The 23348-nt window shown below is 38.0% G+C and overlaps 1 pseudogene; it reads left to right on the top strand.

Annotated features, from left to right (window-relative positions):
• The first annotated feature begins 1118 nt into the window (after positions 1–1118).
• On the top strand, positions 1119–23256 carry LOC148943911 (long-chain-fatty-acid--CoA ligase 1 pseudogene; annotated as a pseudogene).
• The last annotated feature ends 92 nt before the right edge of the window (positions 23257–23348 follow it).

The following is a 23348-nucleotide window of genomic DNA, read 5'->3' as shown; positions in this document are numbered from 1 at the left end:
GGGACTGAAATTTCTATGTCAGAATTTCTGATAAACGTCATGTTACGATATCCACTAGCATGGTATTTATATACAGTTAATCTATATCTATAAGGTAATCTATAATTTATATGATTTTATATTTATATATATAATTATAAATTATAATTACAAATATTATAATTATATATAATAATATTTAATAATTATATTTAATTGTATGTAATATAATTATATTTATATTATATTCATATTATAAAATATAATTTATATTATAAATTATACCTTCTATTTATTATATAAAGTTATTTATTCTATATTATATAAAATATTGATATAATACTAATTGTATTATACTCGGTTATAATATATATAATTTATATTATATTATAAATGTAATTATATTTAATATAATAATACAAACTATATTTAATAAATATATTTAATAATAACAAATATTATAATTATAATTATAAATATAATTACAAATTATATAAATATAATAATTATAAATATAATTATAAATTATAATCTATATAATTATAATTTATATATATCTATATAATTTATATATATCTAATTTAATCTAAAATTTATATACAGTTATTTATATACAGTTGATCCTATTCATTTTGCAAATAATTATGACATTTCGCTAGATAATATCTACGAAAATTGACATTTTTCCAACTTTTCGACGAACCAAAAAATTTTTGAAAATACTTGAAAAATTTGGCGTATTTGAATGCGAGTCTAGGCGTCTCCACCCCTATTCCCGGAAAATTCTCTCATATTCCCCTTGGATAATTACTTAATGTCACAATGCAATTATTGTCGTCATAGAAACTTCGGAGAATACTCATTCGGTCGGAAATTGAGAGTTCTAGTCCTATTTTATAAGTTGAAATTGATTGGAGACTAACCAGCCCCTGTCCTAAAACTGATTTTGATATCTGGTCCTTTTGGTATCCCTTAATACATCTGATCAACATTTTGAGGTACCTATTTTGTACTTTCTCCGTGGCTGCTCAATTTTCCGTGTGGGGTAATTGTCCGAGGGATTTTTCCGTCGGGATGGGGGAATATATTGGGGGGGGGAGGGGTTCCCTTGACTGCATCTCTGCGGTCTACTGAAAAAGATGGTAAATTTCAGACTCTTTGGGAACCATGCTTTGGCAATATTTCTTTCGCCAATAATTCTACCAAAAGGCGAAAAAAATGAGCACAAAACCACTTACGCTGGACTGGCTGCTACAGCTTGGCTTACACCGCCAACTGTGTTCTCAACTTTTTGGTATCTGGAATTTTTGGAATTCTTTGTTGGCCGAGCTTTAAAAGGGAGGGGTTATTTTTCTCTCCATAGATAATTGTGTGATTTGCTTGCAAAAATACGTCACAAGAATAAACCAATCAAACAGTTTTATAATTTTGTTAATACGGCCAATATTGCTAATACAGCAATCGATTTTGATATTTTTAAGCTCTCCTATAATTTTTCCAACTAAAAAAAAAAATCCAACAGCAAAAACTTCAAGTATCTTGGACTTTCTACAAGCATAGAAAAATACCAAATAAAAACTATATCATACACAGGTGTTGGATTAGAAAATCTTAGCCCCTCCCTTTTCCTCAATCCCTTTTAAACAACTTTTCAGCCAAAACACATATTGGCCATTAGTAGAAGCAACTTTTTGAATCGTTTGTTTTCCAGCTTATTTCTTTTATATGTGAGGATGGAACCACCGACCGAGAAGAGATGCTCAACTGGTGCAAACTGGTGCAATGCATGCGTTATCAAGAGGGCAACATTAGAGAGATACGAGGAACTCAAACGCGTTTCCAACTTTCCTCCCCAAGACACTATCAGCTACTTTACAAACTATTTTCCTAAAATTATTCCATTCATCTTCAATATTGTTAAATTTTAGACTCTCCAGAAGCAAGATCACAGATCCGTTTTTATTCCCACGGGTGATTGTCCCAAAAGATCGAGAAAGGGCTCATTTGAAGGGCGCAACAGCTATTATGAAGGAAGGGCGGTATGTCATTTTGAAGGCGGGACGGGGGCGAACGACTCAGATTTCATTTTAGTCCCCAATTATTCCAATTCTCACTGAGCCTTCAGATAAATATAGAATGACTTTAAGGGAAGAGCAAGTAGAAACCTATATCTTATCCCTCTTGATTCCTGGGCTAATCCTTTATGATTCCTGGGCCAACCCTTCTTGATTCCTGGGCTAATCTCTCTTGATTCTTGGGCTAATGCCTCTTGATTCCTGGGCTAATCCCTCTTGATTCCTAGGCTAATCCCTATTGATTCCTGGGTTAATCCCTCTTGATTACCAAGATTTATTTTTGTTCTACACTTTTATAATTTGATTTTTGGGGGGGGGGGGGGTTAATAGCACCCCTCCCATTGCAGCTCTTTTTCTGTGCAGCAAAAAATATTATATTCACGTGACTACCGGCAGAGAGGTGAAAAAGCGAGGGGGACATCATGAGCCTCGCCAGGAAATTTCTTGGGCAGGGGAGGGCAAGTTTAACTAGTAGTTTTACTTTTAGCAATTTTAAATGATTATTTTTTTCTTACTTATGTATACCGTCAAAAATTTATTGAAATATACGTGTACCATGTATTTAGACATCAGAGAACCCTATTGCAGCGGCAACATATAATACGGTGACGTCATCAAAATATAAGATATATAGTAGGATTCCCATCCATTTGAATAATAATATCCTCCTCTATAATAATATCCATTAAAGGTATATAAAATTTAACAGCAAGAAATTGGGTCTTTATGGGGCCTGAAGCCCGCGTCTTAGCTCGTTTAGACCTAGGCGTGATTTGAAAAACGATCATAAATTGAATAAGAAGAACAAGTTTTTATTAACTAACATAAGGAGCAACATAAAAACTTAAAACAAACAGAAATTATTCTGCTTATGAGGGGGGAGTGGTGTCTCCTTCTCAACTACATGCTCTTTACGCTAAAGCATGGCTTTCTGTCAAAATACTTTAAAAACAAAGGCTGAAAAAGAAGGACCGGTGAGCTGCAATAAAAAGCTTTTTAAACCATTAAAAAACTTTAGCGTAAAGAGCAGGGGGGGTGGAGTGGGCATCCCCTTACATACGGAATGATTTCTGTTCATTATAAATCTTAATGCTACTCTTTACTTTCAGTTAAAAAATATGTTTTTTTTTATTTAATGCAATCCGTGCACACTTTTTGAAAAGGAGAGTAATTCTTCTTTTCCCTTCAACCTACGTCCGGCCGAATTAGCTTTTTACGCTTGTTCCACTATATATAAAGTTCAGCTTGATAAAATTTGCCATATTTTAGAAAAATGGGGAAAACAACCCTAAAACGGCAAGTGATCTTAATGAAAATTACATCATTGCATTAAGCATAATAGAGAAGCCACTGAGGAGGTTTTAAGCTCCTAACATAAAAAAAAATATGGAATTTTGCCCATTTTTCCAGAAGGAAAATCATTGATGCGTTGTTTTTTGTTTTTGTTTTTTCCAAGAGTGATTGTATTAAACCGATGGTCCTAGAAGACTGGGAGAGAAATCATTCGTAACTGAAAGTTCTAGAGGCTTTTTAAGGTGACTAAAAAGATTTGCCACGGGAAAGTGGCGTTTCGAAACATTTTGTGTTACCAGAATACGATTTCGCTCCATGGAGGACAAAGCTGCTATCGATTAAAAAATCTGTGGTAGCCTATCGAATTAAAAAAAAACTAAATGTAAAGCTTCTCAGTTGCGGATGAAATAATGCTACCCAGTGCGCATTCGTTGATGCAGTCACGTTCGGATACAAGCCGTACGTGACTTTTTATGCGAACGTGACTATAAAGTCCCGTTCTGACGGTACCCGATACCTTATACGTAAATAGGGCTTGATAGTAGAAAGGGGGGTGCTACTCCTACTGGCACACCATATATGGGCATAGAACCACGTGGTTTATGGACTTTGTCAGTGAGAATTTGAAAAACAGGAATTTTGTCACATTTATGGATGGTTTTATGGATTTTCTCAGTGAGAATGAAAAAACAGGAAGTTTGTCACATTTATGTCTGTTTTCATGGATGGTTATGTGTGTTGATTATTTGATGTTTGTATGGATTATTGAGTCTCATGGGGGCAGGTCAATGACACTTCCTTCTTGTTGTTGCTCGATGCAAATGCCAAGGTCAATGTTGTTGTTGTTGTTTTGAACAGAGTCATTAGAGAGAACACGTGGTTAATAGGGTCAATGTTGTTGTCGTTCGAAGCAAAGTTAATGACACTACCTTCCTGTTCGAGGCAGATGTTATGATCCTGAAATAGTATTTGTTATTGTTATTCGAGCCAGATGTTATGAGGTTCCGAGAAACAGTTAATGACACTTCCTTCCTGTTTGAGGCGGATGTTATGATCCAGAAATAGTTTTGTTATTCGAGCCAGATGTTACGAGTTCCCGGGAAACAGCTAGATCCCCCTTCTTAGCCAATCAGCGAGTCGGTTACATCCCCCTTCTCAACCAATCAGAGGGCTTGTTACATATGGTTTTCCCCGTTACATAACAACTCGCCCTTGAGATTTCGTATATAACGGACATGCAAGGTGAATAAATTATCAGAAAGTATTTTGACACAGTGCAAACAACCTGACAATGGATAAATTTGATGAGCTTGAGGCCTTGGCAGCCGCAATTAGCAATGTAAGTGCATTTTTATTTTCAAACAAATTTTCCTTGGACATCCTCCAATATATTCAGCTAAAATGTAAATATATTCCTTTACCCACAAACCATACTGAATGCAAAACGTAAATATATTCCTTTACCCTCAAACCCCCCCCCCAAACCATACAATCCTTATAGTCAATGTAAATATATTCCTTTACCCTCAAAACCTACCCCCCCCCACAACAAACTATACAATCCCAAATTCTCGCAAAAAGAAATTCTCTTTTCGATAAATTCCTTCCCTCTATATTTCCAGCTAAATCCCCCCCCCCAACAAACCATACTGAATGCAAAACGTAAAATATATTCATTTTACCCTCAAAACCTACCCCCCCCCCCCTCCCCAACAAACCTAACCACCAAACAATCTTTATATTCAGCTAAAATGTAAATATATTCCTTTACCCTCAAACCATACTGAATGCAAAACGTAAATATATTCTTTTACCGTCAAAACCTAACCACCGCACAAAGAAATACCTTTTTGATAAATTTGGCCTTTCTGTAAGCCTTATCAACTTCTGCATATCTCTTAGCTATTAACCCACTATGTTTTGACAATACATTCCGCAGGGTTATAATTACTTTGTCGTCCCCTCTTCCGATGTGTTTACAAACGCGGTCAAGTCAAAGGGTTTCTCCGTCAAAATTAAAACACTTTTAAGCAATAATTAGAATTTTAGTTTCGTAACCTATATGGAAGGAGATAAATAGATTATGTTTAACGATATATTTCTGATATTCTGTGACCGGGAGGAGTGGGCAATACATCGCTTCTAACAGCTTCTTTGTAAGTAAAAGTAAGTGGGATTCTGTTTGTAGACATATACTCAAATTTAAAATAAAAATAATTCTTAAATATATAATTTTTTCAAGCCTTCAAAAAAGTTTCTTTTATATTCCCGGGCGTGAATACAGGATTTTTGTTGGTGGCTAACACTTTTATTAGAAATAGAAAAGATAATTGCTTCGCTTTCGCTTGAATAAAACGCATGATTAACTTTATGAGAGGGATGGCTTAATTTTCCTAAATTTAGGGGGAGAGAATATGGGTTTTGTGCTTTCTTAGTGATAAACTAAACAAAATAATGTTTAATAACTTTCTTTCTTTAGAAAGGGGCAAATTATTTTGATTTGATTTTTCTTCTCTTCTTTAAGGCAAATTATGAAGAATTTGCGGACACTGCTTTGATGAGACCTATGGCTGGCGCAAATAGTGAAGAATGCGTGCCCCCTTCTTCCAAGAAAGCGAGGGCCAATAATGCGCCCCCTGTCATGCAATGTGATCGCTGGCCAAAACCCCCCAGCTCCACACTACCTGCCCAAGTGCAGTCACCTACGCAAGCCACTCTTAATCGAGCCACAATGCTGTCTGGCCAAACACTAAAAAGAGAGTGGGTGAATAGCTTCAATGCCGAAACACCACCTACACAAGCTTTTTCAACTGGCTCAGAAGCTACCCCGGCTGCACAAGTCACAGCTCCTGTACAAGAAATTAACGTCACCAGTCCCTTCGCCCTCCAACATGCACTACCTGGTCCTTCGAGCATACAAGCCCAGACGGATTATGCAAATGTAAGTATTTTTTCCTACCTTTCTAATTTATAGAAATATATAAAAACAAAACTTTTATTTTCAACCCAATATAAATTTATCTCTGTGAGATATTAACCCCATATTACATATCTAAATGTAATTTTTGCAAAGAAACCACTCTTTTCTCTGTTGCTATCGCTTCACATATAGTTTTAGATACCTTTGAAACTCAAAATACTATTTTTTTTCTAATCTTTACTGTTTTCTCTGCTACTATCACATATATTTTAGATACCTTTGAAACTGAATGTTCTTTTTCACGTAATTTTAGAGAGAGATTATCCCCTCTGTCACATATTGACGTTCTAATTTACACTGAATATGTCTATCGTGCCAAAGATTTTAGCGAGGGAAAACCGACTTAACGGTTCAATCCTGGAACACTCGCGCGGCGGCTTACAATAATTGCGAGCTAATGAAGAGTTCGCCGAACTTATAGAACGGGATTAGAGGGAAACTTGGACTTATGCAGTCTAAGCAAATATTTCAACTTTTTTGGGGCATTAGGTAAACGGCTGGGACCCGTGGAGCCGGTGGGCCGGGGAAGCGTTGCGGGAAGCGATGCGGGCCCCCGAGAAGTGCCACAGGGGTGCGCTGTGGCTCCGAAAAGCGCCACGGGTCAGGGAAGCGTCACAGGGGTGCGCAACGAGTCAGGGAAAGCGCCACGGGTGGTCCGGGACGCGCTGTGGGGTAAGGTTAGGGGGGGACGTGCGCGGGGGGGAGCACCGAAAAAAAAAAAAAATTTTACACTTTGAAAATAAACGAACAAATTGTTGCCTTCTATGTCATATCTTAGATTTTCTTCAGTTGAATTAACCAAATTTTATTAAGCAATAATAATCCAAATTTTAAAAACAGTAGGGCTGATTTGAACACTGAAAATAAGCTATTTTTTCATTTATAGGTTGCATTGGTCCCATATTCGCCGTCCAGTGAAGAAGGGGAGGAACCACCACTGGAGTTTCAAGACAATTCACTATGGGGCGATAGCATTGAAGTACCTGACAATATTGATGAGTTTTTAAATAATTTTTTTAAAGTAGATAGTAGCACAGTTGAACTGGTAGACTTGAGCCCTAATACTTTAAAAATTTTAAAGTATTTTACAGGTAACCCTCAAACCACCTAGAACCTCACGACTCCACTAAAATAAACTGACGTATAGCTTGCGCCATATTTTGTTAGACAGGTGGGGGGAGGGTGTCATATACACGCGGGGGAGGGGGGCCCACCTCTCCCAGACTTTCAGCTGTCCAACAGAATTTTAAATAATATAGTTGTTTTCAATGTAATGTTTGGTGATCCCTGTAATACACTACTGGGGGGAAAATTTGTTTATGACCCTATAGAAATTGTGCATGCCTATGCAGACAAAATTCGTCCACTTCTGGAGAATCAAATTCAATTATGGGGGAGGGATTCAATTAAGGTTTCAATTGTTTTAAAAGTGTTTTATTTGAATGAGGGGAAAAGTGAGGTTTACTATCATTTTATACATTCCGAGATGCGCTTAATTTATCCAAATTTAGAAAATTTTGAGGGTGCTTTCATGGATTGGGTCGATCAAATTATAACGCATCTCGAGAACTATAACGAAAATGGAAGTGGCTCAGTAGTTTTATTTATTGAAAATTTAAGCGTAAATATATGTAAATTTAAGAAGGATTTTATTTTAAGAGGGGGTGGGGAAAGAGCAATAGTCTTAGATTATAATCCAGATCTAGAGGGTTGTCAAGGTGTCCAGAAGATCCATTTTGAAACAGATCAAATGTATTTCAGATATGCTATCCTCATATCAGCCTTTCAGCCTCTAGCAGATGACGCTACTAAGAAGAATTTAGGTCACTGGGCTATACTTGGGAAGGACGGGTCCCTTTTCCCAGTTGTAGATTTTTCATGTTTGGAGGGGAAATATCCAGTAACGCTACGATCTATTGACATGTTTGAAAAGGCTAATGCCCACTTAAATATTGGCGTTACTGTGGTACAATATGAAACAGAATTTGAAGATGGGGTTCGTTCTAAAAGATGATTTGGTTAAACACTGGGTTTGGTTGCTTTACACGCCACCTAGTCAACCGAACACAATCGGTCATTTTAACCCTATCACTGACATTAGTAGAGTTCTGGGGGGTGGTAAGCATAGGGGGGTACGTTTCTACTGTCCAACATGCTTGTCGCAAGTCCGTAGTGATATAAAACTACGGGGTCATATGAGGCATTGTAGACGCCATGGCTATCAGTCAGTGGAAACGTTTTCAGGGAAGAGTGCAATTCTATGATTCAAAAATTTTCAAAATACCCTTCTCCAGTGCAACAAAATATCTTTGGACTGTGAGGCTAAGTTGGTGGAGGTGACCGATCCCCAATTTCCAAACCGAGTCAAAGAATATCAGGCTATTGCAGTGTCCTACGCCCCCGCGCAAAGAGATAATTCGAACACCATGCAGGTGTTAGAAATAGTTGAAACCTTGGATGAGGGGGAGTGCATGGTCAAGGCATTGACTAAACTGATTGGCACGGCTAATGGTGCTATTTCTCGTTTGAGACATACGCATTATCCAATGGTGTTGTCTGCAGAGGATCGTATTGCGAATAAAAAACAAACCCTAGGTGGGGTTGGTCCGGGGTAGGGGTTCGCGGAGGATAAGGGGACAAACGGGATAAGAGGGGGGAGGGGGACAGTCAGAGACCATGTCAATTTGTGGCAGGAAAGCTCCTCGGGAGGTAGTAATTTTAGGGTGGTAGCGCATCAAGAGTGGAATTTAAACGTGATCCATATGTTTTTTATCCCTGTTTTTAGCCACAATTCCAATTATGATTTAAAATTTATTTTACCGGCGCTGGCACGTATGCACAGGGAAGGAGGGGGAGTAGATAGTCCATGGTTGAATAATTCATTTACCTATAACATCATTCCCAAATCAGCCGAGAAGTTGTTGCTTCTCGAACTGAAATGGCAGGTAGTGGATAATGAGCGTACGTGCTGGAATAAAATTAGGTTTTTAGATTCTTTTAGTTTTTTCCCCAAGGCATTGAGTCAACTCATTCAAGTGCAGAAAAGCGACAATTTTGATAGCTTTCCCTTGCTTAAACAGCACTTTCCAGACAGTGAAATGTATGACCTGTTGACCTGCAAAGGTATATATGCATATGATTATTCCTGTTCTGGCGCACGCTTAAGTGAGGAGAAACTACCTCCAATTGAAGCTTTTTACAATTCACTGACCAACAGTGAATGCACAGCCAAAGAATATGAGTTTGCCAAGAAGGTGTGGTCCAAGGGGGATTGTAAAAATGGGTGGGATTATTGTAGACTGTACTTGGCCAGTGACGTTTTAACTCTGTTGTATATAGTCTGTAAGAACACAGACCAGATCTATTCAGAGTTCGGGTTAGATATAGGATATTATTTTTCTACACCCCATTTAGTGATGGATTTAATTTTAAAAATTAGCAGGGAGGAAATAGGCCTAATCACTGATGTAGATCAGCACCTTTTTGTAGAGCGTTCCATGCGGGGAGGGTATGTTTTTCATGGGGACCGCGTCTTATCAACCGATCCGAGCGGACAAAGCACCGGTGCAAATTCAAATGCAGTGTTCTTGGACATGAACTCATTGTACCCCTCGGCAATGTCTCACTACTCTTTGCCGTGTGGGAACTATCAATGGCTTGAAAATCCTTGTGAGTTCCCCGACATTACCATCGTCGAGAACAACGAGTCGTAAGAATGGTTCTGTGACGTTGATGTTCACAGTCCACTGGCGATTCACGACACGGTCAATGATTTTGTCTTTCCCTGTATCAATCGACCATTGAGCAGGGACTCTCTGAGCCCATACAATCGTTCATTGGTTGAGGATATGGGGATGCACTGGACTCCCTCTAAACAGAAACTGATTGCTGATTTGGACCCTAAAGAGAATATCGTTGTTCACCATGTGCTTTTGCACTGGATGGTGAGCAACGGTTTCAAGATCACTAAAATACACAGGGTCCTGCAGTTCAATCAGCGACCCTCCTTGAAAACGTTTATCGACACCTTTGTCGATAAACGCTCTAAGGCAAATTCAAAGGTGGAGAAGGAAATGTATAAGCTCATTCTAAATTCAGCGTTTGGCAAAATGTGTGAAAGCTTACGTAATAGATCTTGCTGCGAGCTCGTGACTGACCCTCTAGAGTGTGCACGAATTATTGCCGACCCCAATTTTACATCATTCACGAGCATAGAGGCCGGCATGGTTCTTCTACACAGGCGAAAGCGAAATGTGGTACTGAACAAGAATATGGCAGGAGGCAGTTAAGTACTGGAAATGTCAAAAAAGCTAATGTTGTCGTTATTTTACAATGTATGCAAGGTGCAATGGCCACGGGAGGGGGAGGTTCAAGTTTACTATGGTGATACAGATTATCTGCTGTTAAAGGTAAATGAGACTGAATTGGATTTATTGGGTGATTTGCAAAATGGGGTGCACATCAGCTCGCGGATGGATTTCACCAACTAGAATCCATCACTCTACCCCGAGCTGGTGAAACGTCAAGCCCCCAACCAACTATTAAAATTAAAATCAGAGACGGGGAGTGATTTGATATCCAGGGGGGTGGTCCCGGGTCCCAAAGTCTATTGCGTTGAAACACATAGTGGGGATGAAAAGAAGGCATGTAAAGGGGTGCCTACAGATTTTGTAAAGAGCACTTTCAACATGAGTGTTTACAGAGACTGTGTAGAAAGAAGCCTAGTGCCAAGAGCACAAGTGCTTGCAATTCGCTCTCTACAGTATAGAAATTATACTGTGAGAGTGGAGAAGAATGCAATGTCATGTATATCCGACAAGGTCTATCTGCTCGAGAACGGTGTGACTGTTCTACCCCACGGCCACTATCGTATTTCAGACCGAGTTGAATGCATTGACTATCGCAATCAACTTGGTCTGGATAAATTAACCTAACCAACTACCCTCCACCACTCAACCTTTACATCTAACCCACCCACTAACCCACCCTCAACTAACCCATAGCAGTGACGACAACTATTCTTTTTCACTCCCGCGGCTCCCGGGGGGCGGGGGGGAGGGGTGTCCCTTCCCGCGGCCGCCCAGGGGGGGGGTCCCGCCCGCGGTCGGCCAGCCTTCGGCCCCGCGGCCCTGGGGGGGGGGATCCCACCTTTAAATTCATCATGTTCAACTGTGCTATTGTTCCAAGTGTGTGTATTTTGTTGTATAGAAAGTGTTATTGTATAGAAAAGTGTTTAAAGACAAAAAGTGTTGTACAGAAAAGTGATGGACAAAAAGTGTTGTACAGAAAAGTGTTTAAAGACAAAAAGTGTTTTTAAAGACAATAAGTGCTTATTTATAAAGTGTTATCATTGCAGTTCATGTTGAACAAATAGAGTTTTCATGTTGACCATGAAATTTTGTCAATTGTTGAACAAGTGTTATTTTTATCGTTGTTCATGTTGACTGCAAATATTTTCATGCAGTGTCGAAATAAATGCTGCCATGAAATATTTTTTTTTTTGTTCTTGAATAGATAGATCCATGGGGGAAATTATTACTACTTATTCATTGAGCACATATGATTTACAGTTAGTTGCAGTCCAACTGTTGTCAGCAGCATGTATCAATTTAAAACACCCTTCAGATCGTTTCTGTGTGGCCCCTCAATGTCGGGGAAAACAAGACTTTTAGCTAGAATAATTCAAAATTGCGATAAAATGTTTTTGGAAAAGCCGAAAAAAATCTACTATTGCTATAGTATTTGGCAAGAGTCCTATGATAAAATAAAAGCTATTGTCACAACCATACCAATACAATTCATACGAGGACTTGATGTTTTCAATAGTATTGAATCGAACTCGTGGTTGATTATTGATGATTTGGCTGAATCCATTGAACAGTTCTCACAGGAAATGCTACAACTGTTCAATGTTCGCTCCCATCATGAACACATTTCCGTTACCCTGGTTCTACACAATCTGTTTCATCAGAGCAAATGTATGCGAACCCTTGCTTTGAATTGCACTGTCTATATTATCTATCGAGTCGTCCGTGATTCTAGCTCACTCATAACACTCAATAATCAGATATACCCCGGCGCCCCTAAATTTATGTTGTCAGCGTACACTCAGGCGACTAGCAAGCCCTACGGTTACAGTTTGCTGGATCTTAATCAGAGCACTCCCGAGGATCTACGTGTAGTCACCGACATTTTCAACAATGAAATTACAGTATATCTTCCGGTGAACAGTAGAAAAGACTATCAGTCGCCATTATGACACTGAAGAAACTACACGAACAACGTCATCTGTTTTACGTTTTAAGCACTTCAAAACCATTGCTTAGGAAGGCTATACTCAAACATGGGGTTGACAATGATTTCATTAATCTAATATCCGAACTTTGTTTAAATTTAACTGAGGGCAATGTTCAACTGCCATATGGTGTTAGACAACAGACAAAGCAACATCGTTCCACTGTACGCGCCTGGGATTTTAAAAACATGGCAAAAAAATTAAAAAGAACACGGCTCCTTCAGGCGGGCGGTAGCTTTTTCACACTTTTACTACCGATAATTTCAGGACTTGTAAACCGTTTTCTCTAAATGGCAAAACCCTATAAATTGACACCATTTGAACTTGTCCTCTCGCCCATCGAACATTTTGAAGACAATCTAAGCAAATTCATTAACGATGAGAATATTGCCGATGACAAAAAACTGCTTTTACTTCAAGATGCATTGCGACGTGTGGACAAACATAAACCATATCGTGAGAGACCTGCCACCATCACCACAGATCCCCCTAAACAGGAAACATCTCCTCAAGATAATGTACAATCAAAGGAGAAGGAATTGAATTCAATTGTATTGAAAATTGGAAACCTATTGCCTTTGACCTATCGAGATCAGAGTAAAAGAGTATTATCTTATCTCATGTTGGAAACTGTTGGTGAACATCAAGTTAAAGTCGAGAGCACAGGGAAACGAATTTTAATTCAAGGAAAAATTTATAATCTAGTTGATTTAATTTGTGATATGGTGACGAATCGTAAAGGACTCTTATCCTTTGACGATAATCTATACACCTTTCTGTGTGCAATAAACTTTCCCAAAAGTCTTATTGGTAATAAGCAAATTCTAAAGAAACTAAGAGAATATAGTCCACCAGCAACAACACCATTTAAAAAAGAAGAAGATTCAGTATTTGAAGATACTATCAGCAGCAGCAATGATTTTACAACACTTGTGACTGCTATTCAAAAGTGAGGACGAATAAATTCGCCCGCCAGTGGGCAAAAAGGGAGTGGACGTTAAACTACATGTCTACGCTCGACATTGTTGAAGTTCTGAAAAGTGTCTATGACAATATTGACGAAGTGGGAAGTTTAAGTTATCCCAAAACGCTTTCTAAAGTCTCCGGCACCACATTGAAAAAAGTAAAAGAGTATCTAGAAAATGAACCAAGTTACACACTGCATCGGAATCACAGGCTTTGCAGCAAACAATATCGACAAACTAAAGCCTTTTCCCCTCTGAATATAATGCAAATGGATCTTTTAACTCTAGACGCACTTCAACAACGTCACAATGCACCCTACAAATATATTCTAGTGGCAATCAGTATCTTTAGTCGCTATGCCTATGCCATTCCACTACGGTCAAAGAGAGGTGTTGAAGTTGCTCGGGCCATTGAAAGTATTCTAGAACATGATTCATATAGAAAAATTCAATCGGATCGTGGTAGTGAATTTGTTAATCCACATGTGCAAAAGGTTCTTTTGAAATATAATACAACACTTTATCATAGTCATAGTCCGATAAAGGCTGCATTAGCCGAACGATTAATAAGAACGATTTGTCTATTAATTTCAAGATATTGAACATTGAAAAATACACCGGCTTTTATTCATGATTTAGATAAAATCATGCAGATATACAACCATCGACCCCATCGATCTCTGTCCAACTCTACACCAACGGATGTTCATTATAGTGAAAATACATTTGATGCTTTTCTAAAGCAATATTCCAAGGGTGAAAAAGAGAAAAAAAAGAAGAAATTCAATGTTGGTGATACTGTTCGAATTAATAGAACCACCAATATTTTTGAAAAGGGGAATTATTTATGGAGCACCGAACTTTTTAAAGTGTCTAAAATCCTGGACACCGAACACACGACATATCGACTGCGAGACAAAATCTATGATGAGAGTCTCTGTTTCTCTTATGACTATGAATTTCGAAAAGTGGTAAGCACATCCGGAATTTATAAAAGTATGAATATATTAAATAGTAGTACACGCACATGCAAGAGAAACTTGCGTTTTCGATGGATCAGATACAACTCGGAGGTAGTTTCTTGGATTAGTGCTGAAAACATAAGTAATGACCACTAATTTTTCTATGAATTTCATGTCCAATGTTTCAGATCCTCTCTACAATGATTTGAATAGAACAAGTGATTTTTGGACGAAACTCTCCCCCACCATCAATTTCGACGGAAAGTATGAAGTGGCTCTTGTCGACTGTATTCTTAAAAATACCTATGACATCCTGAGAAAGGATCGTAAATATGAAATAAAAATTATACCCTATGATTGGCCGACACCACCAGGTGATCAAGAACAAATTCAAAAAATCCATTGGATGGATTATCCATATATTGAATTACCCTACGAGGAACTCACCTGCCTGAATGATTTATGTCGTTCTATTAATAAAAGAATATCCGCTCGTAAAAAAGGTGCTTTTCATTTCAACTATTCGAAGGAGGAGGGCAAGATCTACATTAGTTCACTTATTGCCAGTGAAAAGGTTATTCTGAATGATAATCTAAAGGATGTTCTTGGCTTTAAGCTCAATATAATCAATGGTAAAAGTGCTGGAAACACTAATTTCATTTTCGCTGACTATCCGCCTGCCTTCTCCACAGACACCTGCATATTTCTCTATGCTTCATTTGTGGAAACATCTCGGGTTGGTAATTCAAATGTTCCCCTCCTACCAGTTCTTGAACGAAAAACCAATCAAGAACATATTCATCACTACAATATAAAGCATCTTCAGTATATTCCCGTAAACACTTCCTATTTGGAACTCTGTCAGTTAACACTAAGAACCGAAGTGGGTGATCCAATAGCAATTTCAAAAGGTTTGGCTGTGATTACATGCCATTTTCGACCCATCGTTCAACAGCAAGATGCCTCATAGAAAAGTGGTATTCACTTGTCCTGATATTGACTGCTATGTTAATACTCTTGGCCCAAGAGAACAGGGCAATGGACTGGACCATTGCAAGGGGCGTACTACAATGTCTGGCTACGGTCTTGGCAGCTGGTTTGCTAAGCTGTTTCGCTCTTCACTACCTCTGGCTAGAAAATAAATTGTACCGGCTGTGACAGATTTTGCATCCTCTACACTATACGATTTGGGCTCTGGCAAGGATTTTAAAAAAAGTGCTTCGGAAAATCTTAGGTCCAGTGCACGAACCCTTGGTGAGAGATTAAAACAAAATGGTAAAGGTTTGAAAAGGTCAAGAAACACCGCATCACTCATCAGTATCCGCTCAGGTCGGAAACATAAGACACCCCTTTTGTCAAAGAAAAGATAGCCGACACGTATTGTAAACAGAAGCCCCAGGATGAAAAGTGTCAGATCTAAACTAGATTTCTTCTCCTAAAATGTCCTACCAACTGAATAAGGATTCCCAACCTTCAATCACCGCCTCATTGAATCTATTCAATGCAGAAAATGTTGATTTGAGTGTCAAGCATGGATACTATGAAAAATTTTATCCACAACACCGCCTCTCTAATAATATCCACTGTCAAATTTATTCCAATGAATACTACTTTATGGACATGTCTTCGACATTTATAGATTTACAAATGAAAGTCTGGAAATCTAATAATGCAATGCCGATTCGGGGCGATGGGATATCCTATGAAAACTGTATATTACATAATTTATTTCGTCAAATTAGTGTCTACATCAATGGCACGCTGGTGAGCACAAGCAACAATCTCTCAAATTATACAAGCTATATGCAATTCATGCTGATGACACCCAAGTCATACAAGTAATTGAGAGGCGCCTCCAATGGATATGAATACATTACCAATACTTATACTAAATTTTCGCTTAAATATGCTACAACTACTGAATTACATCTAGTCGGGAAAATATATAAGGACATATTTAATGTACCCCAATGGTTTCCACCCAATGTTCAAGTGGATATAAAATTGACGCTTGCACCCTCCAATTTCATATTGAGAAAAGAACTTGCTGGCAATCCCGATGTAAGTCTCTCCCTCACCTCGGCAATACTTCATGTACGTAAACAACAGGTTATGAGTTCTGTTGCTTTGGCCGTGAAAAAACTGAGATCAAATGGTAACAATATTAAACTACTTGTTCCTCATACAATCACCACTCAGCGTCATATTGCAATGGGCTCACGCACCTTCACCGATTCATCCATTATCAATGGCGAAATCCCCTTGAAATTGGCGTTGGGATTTGTAAAAAGCGCTAGTGCAATAGGATCGTTGACTAAATGCCCACATAAATTCGAGATGTTTGGACTTTCATCTCTTGTAGGAAAAGTAAACGGCATCCCACTCTACAATCTATCTTTTGAGAAATCCTATAGAACGTTGTACGAGCTGACCCTGCAAACCCTAGATCATGAGTCACAACTATTTGAAAATGGTATAACCGAAGATATGTTTGCTAAAACACATGGTATCATTGTACTGGATTTGTCGGGTACACAGGATATGAGTATAGTACGTATGGGGAGTGTGCGTTTAGAGTGTACATTTACAGACCCATTGGCTGAGAGTATTGCCCTAATCTCACTAAATCAATATGAAGCCTATTTGGAAATCACTCCCGAAGGCAGTGTTCTACTAAACTTGGCGCCATGAACACCAGTCAAGTAATCAGTGTATTTAATATGGACCCCTACATGTCCTAGTAAAAATGCAATTGTCTACCCTCGGACTATCTAGGAAAAATTTAAAGTGTCAACAACACCTTGATTATTGTTAATAGCAGTCCGTCGACTGTGCTGACGGGTCATTGGCTGTGCATCTTTCAAACAATGAAGACGATTGAATTTTTTGATCCTCTTGGTCTACCTTATACATTCTACACACCCCACATCAGCAACTATATTGAGAGCAGTGGGAAAACTATTATTCAAAATCAAAAGAGGGTGCAGGATCTAACGACTAAAAGCTGTGGCTTCCATGCACTACTATATTTTGTGTTCCGATGTCGCGGCTATACTTACAAGCAGTTTCTCCACATTTATGTTGACAATACACGTCTGAACGACTTTCTACTGGAAAATATCCTCTCAGACCTATATAATATTGATTTCAGTGCCCTAAGAGTAAAGTGCTTAAAAAATGTTTGTGAATTTGTTTATTAATAAAATGCGTATATATACAGCAATGTCTTTAAATATTCACTTTTAGATTTCATCCTCTTCTAGGCAACTGTCGTGAACCACTAATGCCGATAAATCATTTGGTTTCACTGCTTATTGATCTTGATGGGCGGCGTATTCGGGGTTATATTGTCTGAAGGACCGTGTTGCTTTACTCTTGTCATTTCTCTGCGTGTAGTCAATACTTTTATTAGAGTTCATATTATTAAATTCATGAGTTTCAGTCTGGCTATTAGACGCAATAACAAGAGGTGTGTTTTCAAATGGTGAATCACATTCCGTCACTGCCAAATAAAAATCACTTGGTTTATAGTCATAGTAGGTGGTGTCGTCACAACGATGACGTAGAAACCAAATTGTCTTGTTACCCCAACAGTTGAATCGTAGACCAGATTCCTCTTCCCAGAATAATTTAAATCCACGACGATACCAATCTCGTAGAAATAAACTAAATCACGTTTAGGATTCTTTCCAATCATAGCGGGGTAAGTATTCTCCCACTGATCACATTTATCATAGTGACAATTGGAACATAGGTGGCCTCTAGGGTGTGAGTCACACACCCCCTCAAGACATTAATTACATCCTTTAATTTGTACTGCATAGCATCTAAGTAATTTGAAAGGATTACATAATTTACACTTTTCATTATAGTCATCAATAATTGTACAATTCTCGCATTAAGTCAAACTGCCGAGAGTGTACATGCACAATGGGCATATATAGAACATTTTGGTTTCCGATGTCAACTCTCTCACAGCTAAAACGAAACTGATCCTCTTCGCGCCATAAATTCAAAGTGTAGGAAAGGGGAGAGGAGTAACTCTGTGACGTTGTCTCTTTCGAAGGAGGAGCCATCTACATTGGCAATGAAAGTATATCCACGATATCATTCTGACGTGTTGTGATCAAGATATCAATAAATTGAGTATAAGCATTTGAATCACATTTTAAAAGTTGAAGAGATAAGTCGAGAAAATCATCATCCAAAATCAAATGTTTTTCTATAAACACTGATCTAATTCTCTCTTTCTCAAATTTATTCATTTTTCAATTCTTTCACTCTGACTGTTGACTCTAGACTGACCCTGATTCGTCAGCTCTAACCAGAAAAGCATGTACAATTAGTGATAGAGTTTATTGTCTTCAATATGTTTCACTAATGTACTTAAAGCACATTGAAGTCTATTCACATGTGCTATATCAACTTTTGCAGCGAAACATAATTGATCCTCCATTTTAAATTTGCTCAAGGATATCACATATCTTGCATATACTGCATCCCATTCCAGACAAAGCCGCGATCCTTTCGTGATTTCCACCGCAATGTTTGGTTCTCTTGTACTATTATCATCAACTCCACTATCAACTTCTAATAGTGTAAACATTCCACTCATCGCCATCAACACAAATATATATCCAAATGAGTAAAGTCAAAACTGTTCTCACTCCTTTGAATTCTATTCACAGACTAATAAAACTATAGCAAAAAACCCGTTCCTTATATTCCCTCCGCCGCTAATATGTAACCGACCCTCTGATTGGCTGAGAAGGGGGATGTATCCAACTCGCTGATTGGCTGAGAAGGGGGATCTAGCTGTTTCCGGGAACCCATAACATTTGGCTCGAATAACAATAACAAATACTATTTCTGGATCATAACATCCGCCTCGAACAGGAAGGAAGTGTCATTAACTGTTTCTCGGAACCTCATAACATCTGGCTCGAATAACAATAACAAATACTATTTCTGGATCATAACATCTGCCTCGAACAGGAAGGTAGTGTCATTAACTTTGCTTCGAACGACAACAACATTGACCCCATTAACCACGTGTTCTCTCTAATGACTCTGTTCAAAACAACAACAACAACATTGACCTTGGCATTTGCATCGAGCAACAACAAGAAGGAAGTGTCATTGACCTGCCCCCATTAGACTCAATAATCCATAAAAACATCAAATAATCAACACACATAACCATCCATGAAAACAGACATAAATGTGACAAACTTCCTGTTTTTTCATTCTCACTGAGAAAATCCATAAAACCATCCATAAACGTGACAAAATTCCTGTTTTTCAATTTCTCACTGACAAAGTCCATAAACCACGTGGGTCTATGCCCATATATTGTGTGCCAGTCGGACTGGCACCCCCATCTCTACTCTTGATGAGTTTATGAAAACTTTATTTGCTTAAACTATTGCTTGTTTATTTACAATAACAAGCTATGTCAATTATAAATTTGCTAGGTTCTGACTTACTTTCACTCCGTGTTGTTTAAGTTAAATAAGAAAACAAATGTCCCTTAAAGGCACTTCAGACAGGAAAAAGCTTCTGATGTACTCCTTTTCGATCGCGAGGGGTGAACTGGTACAACGTATTATACTTGTCGCTAGGAGTATCACGTATGGGAGAAGGGGCATCACTCCCCCATTGTTTCAGCCGATCGGATAAAGATTTGACTTAGTAAATTAGCGGTGCTTCGAGCCATTATTTTTTAGGCTCAATTGTTTTTTTATTTATTTTAGGGCATATGAGGTAATGAAAATATAGGAAGTGAAATCAATGAAATCAGTGAAACAGTCTCAGTCGGTTAAGAATGAAAAATGAATAAATCTTAATATCACTATCACTCTAATCGGTCGGTTAGAGTTCTCCGAAACTAGTTCTTCACTGAAAACATAAAACCAACGCAAAAAAAAAAAAAAAAAAAAAAAAAAAAAAAAAAAAAAAAACAGGTTTAAGAGCAGAAAAACCCTCAAACAGCCTCGGATCTTTAAAACTCTAATAAGCTCAGCTTTCAGAAAAGCATTTCAGTTTCAGTTTAGAGAATATTTAAAGTTAAACCCTTTTGCAGCACCAGTTAACTTATGATACAAGTTAAGTATTTTTTTTTATTCATTATGCAAATAATATTAGGAAATCCAGTTTATGACGACATTTCAAGGATTATGACAATATTTCCGGTAATGTGGTAACGGAGCCACTCGGACATTACTCTATATCCAAGAGAAGCGGATTTTCAAAACATAGGTATGTTATATCATTTTGTTTGTGAATTAAATAAAAAAATTAAAAATTCTCAATTGAAAGTAACGAGCAACATTAAAACTTAAAACGAACAATGATTATTAAGCATATAATGTCGGTTACCCCTCCTTAATACCTTGCTCTTTATGCTAAAGTTTGACTTTTTGTTCCAATTATTTAAGAATGGCCCCTGAAACACAAGGGTCCTTTAATTAGAACAATAAATAAGCCTTTTTAAAAGTTTATAAAAAACAATTTGGCGTACAGAACGAGGTATGGGGCAACCATCCTAATATGCGTAACAATTTCTTTTTGTTTTAAGTTTTAATGTTGCTCCTTACTTTCAGCTGAAAACATGTTTCTTTATTTAATTTCTAATCGTTTTTTAAATAATACCGGGAAATCCGGCTCCTTCTCCACGGAAAATTCCTTCCCTCATGAGAAATTCATCCATAGAATGATCCACCCATGCAACCCCTCTTTGCTAGAACCCCCCCCCCCCAAATATCTGTATACTTATCAATAACCAAATACTATATGTAAACAATGGGCAAACTTCATAGCATGCAGCATTTTTCCTTGGGACTGCGGGGGTCAGGCCATCCTCAAAGACATAGTTATTAGATATTTCAACTATTCTGAACAAAATGGCTACCTCAAAATTTTGATCGAGAGACTTTGGTAAAAGAGGGCGTGTTAGGGGGGGGGGGGGGCTAGCTGCTCTCCAAGATTTTTTGTCACTTAAAAATGGCACTAGAACTTTGAATTTTGAACCTTCTTTCGATCTTCTAGGATTATTGGTGCGATACGATAGCCCCTAGAGAAAACAAACAAAAAAATAATTTTTTGAAAATAAACACACATCCGTGATCTTTCTTTCTTTTTTCTAGCAAAATACGTAAAATTCACATTTTTGCATAAAGGAGCTTGAAACCTCTGTGGTAGGGTTCTCTGATATACAGAATCTGATGGTGTGACTTTGTAAAAAATAGGCAAATTTTCTCGGGCTCTTAACTTTTGATAGGTAACATCTAACTTGATGAATTTTATATGCTTTGAATAAGGATCAAAATTCGATTCTTTTTATGTTCCTATTGTTATCAAGAATCTGTTTCCTAGAGTTTCGGTTACTATTGAGCCGCCTCATTACTTACGTTCAGTTCGTTACCACAAACTGTTTGATACATAGTTTAGGTCAACTGAAAACCATCAGTTTGTCACGTTAGAGGGGGGGGGCTCAAAACTTCCTTTTTATGGTTTTAGACCATGAAAATCCATATTCTTTGTCATTTTCGACCCTCTTTGGACAAAACTCTATATTCGGGGGCAAAAAAAGGGCAGAAAGCACCACCTTGCTAAGGCATGCTCTCTTCTGTTACTTAAAAAGGACACTGAATATGGTCAGATCCTTTCGAATGCTGATTATGGTTATTTCCTCTCAAGATGCTAAGACTAAATGTTCGTTACAGTCACCTTTGCAGGGAAAAGTTTTTTTTTTTAATTTGGCGTCTGATACTACCAAAAACTACGTAACTGCACATAGAGATCTCTAGCATTAAAATTTAATTCCAGATTTATTCTAATTTCTTAAGATATATATGGTCGTGTAAGTTCCCATTTAGCCGATTTGGGAGGCCGCATTCGTCTTTTAGTTGTTGGTTCAGCTCCTCTAGCTGGAAATGTTCTTACTTTTATAAGATGCGTGCTGGGATGTGTCGTTGTTGAAGGTTATGGCCAGACGGAATGTGTAGCTCCTGCAACACTGACGATTCCAGGTGACGCCAAGCCAGAGCACGTAGGCCCTCCCCTTCCGTGCTGTGCCATAAAGCTTGTTGACGTTCCTGAAATGGAGTATTATACTGCTGGTGGTCAAGGCGAAATCTGTGTTAAAGGAACAAACGTTTTTATGGGATACTACAAAGAACCAACAAAAACCAAAGAAGTCTTGGACGATGATGGATGGCTTCACACTGGAGATGTCGGAACTTGGCTGCCGAATGGAACCTTGAAAATAATTGATAGAAAAAAACATATTTTCAAGTTGTCCCAAGGAGAATACATAGCCCCAGAGAAAGTGGAAAACATTTATCAGAGCAGCGCTTATGTGGCTCAAGCCTTTGTCCATGGTGAAAGTCTTACGTCGTGTGCCGTAGCGGTAGTAGTACCTGACATCAACACAGTGAAAAGGTGGGCTCAGGTGCAAGAGATTGAAGGAACAGTGTCAGATATCTGCGCCAATCCAAAAACCAAAAAGCTAATTCTAGACGACATCCAGGACATAGGAAAGAGAAAAGGATTGCAGTCGTTTGAACAGGCGAAGGACATTTATTTGCATCCAGACTTGTTTTCAATCCAGAACGGCCTTCTTACACCCACTTTAAAGTCAAAGAGGCCTCAGCTAAAGCAATATTTTAAGACTCAGATAGATGATATGTATAAAAAACTGAATTAATTTCAATATTGTAGCAGACTGTTTTTTAATTGTTATTTATTTTATGTACTAAGAATTACTCAGGATTTTGAAAAAGTAAAATTCATTGTTTC

Source organism: Artemia sp. Qi Xiang Cuo, chromosome 15, assembly GCF_049724085.1.
Source record: "Artemia sp. Qi Xiang Cuo chromosome 15, ASM4972408v1, whole genome shotgun sequence".
Taxonomy (NCBI): Eukaryota; Metazoa; Arthropoda; class Branchiopoda; order Anostraca; family Artemiidae; genus Artemia; species Artemia sp. Qi Xiang Cuo.
Note: the sequence above shows the minus strand (reverse complement) of the source record. Positions and strands in the feature narration are given on the sequence as shown.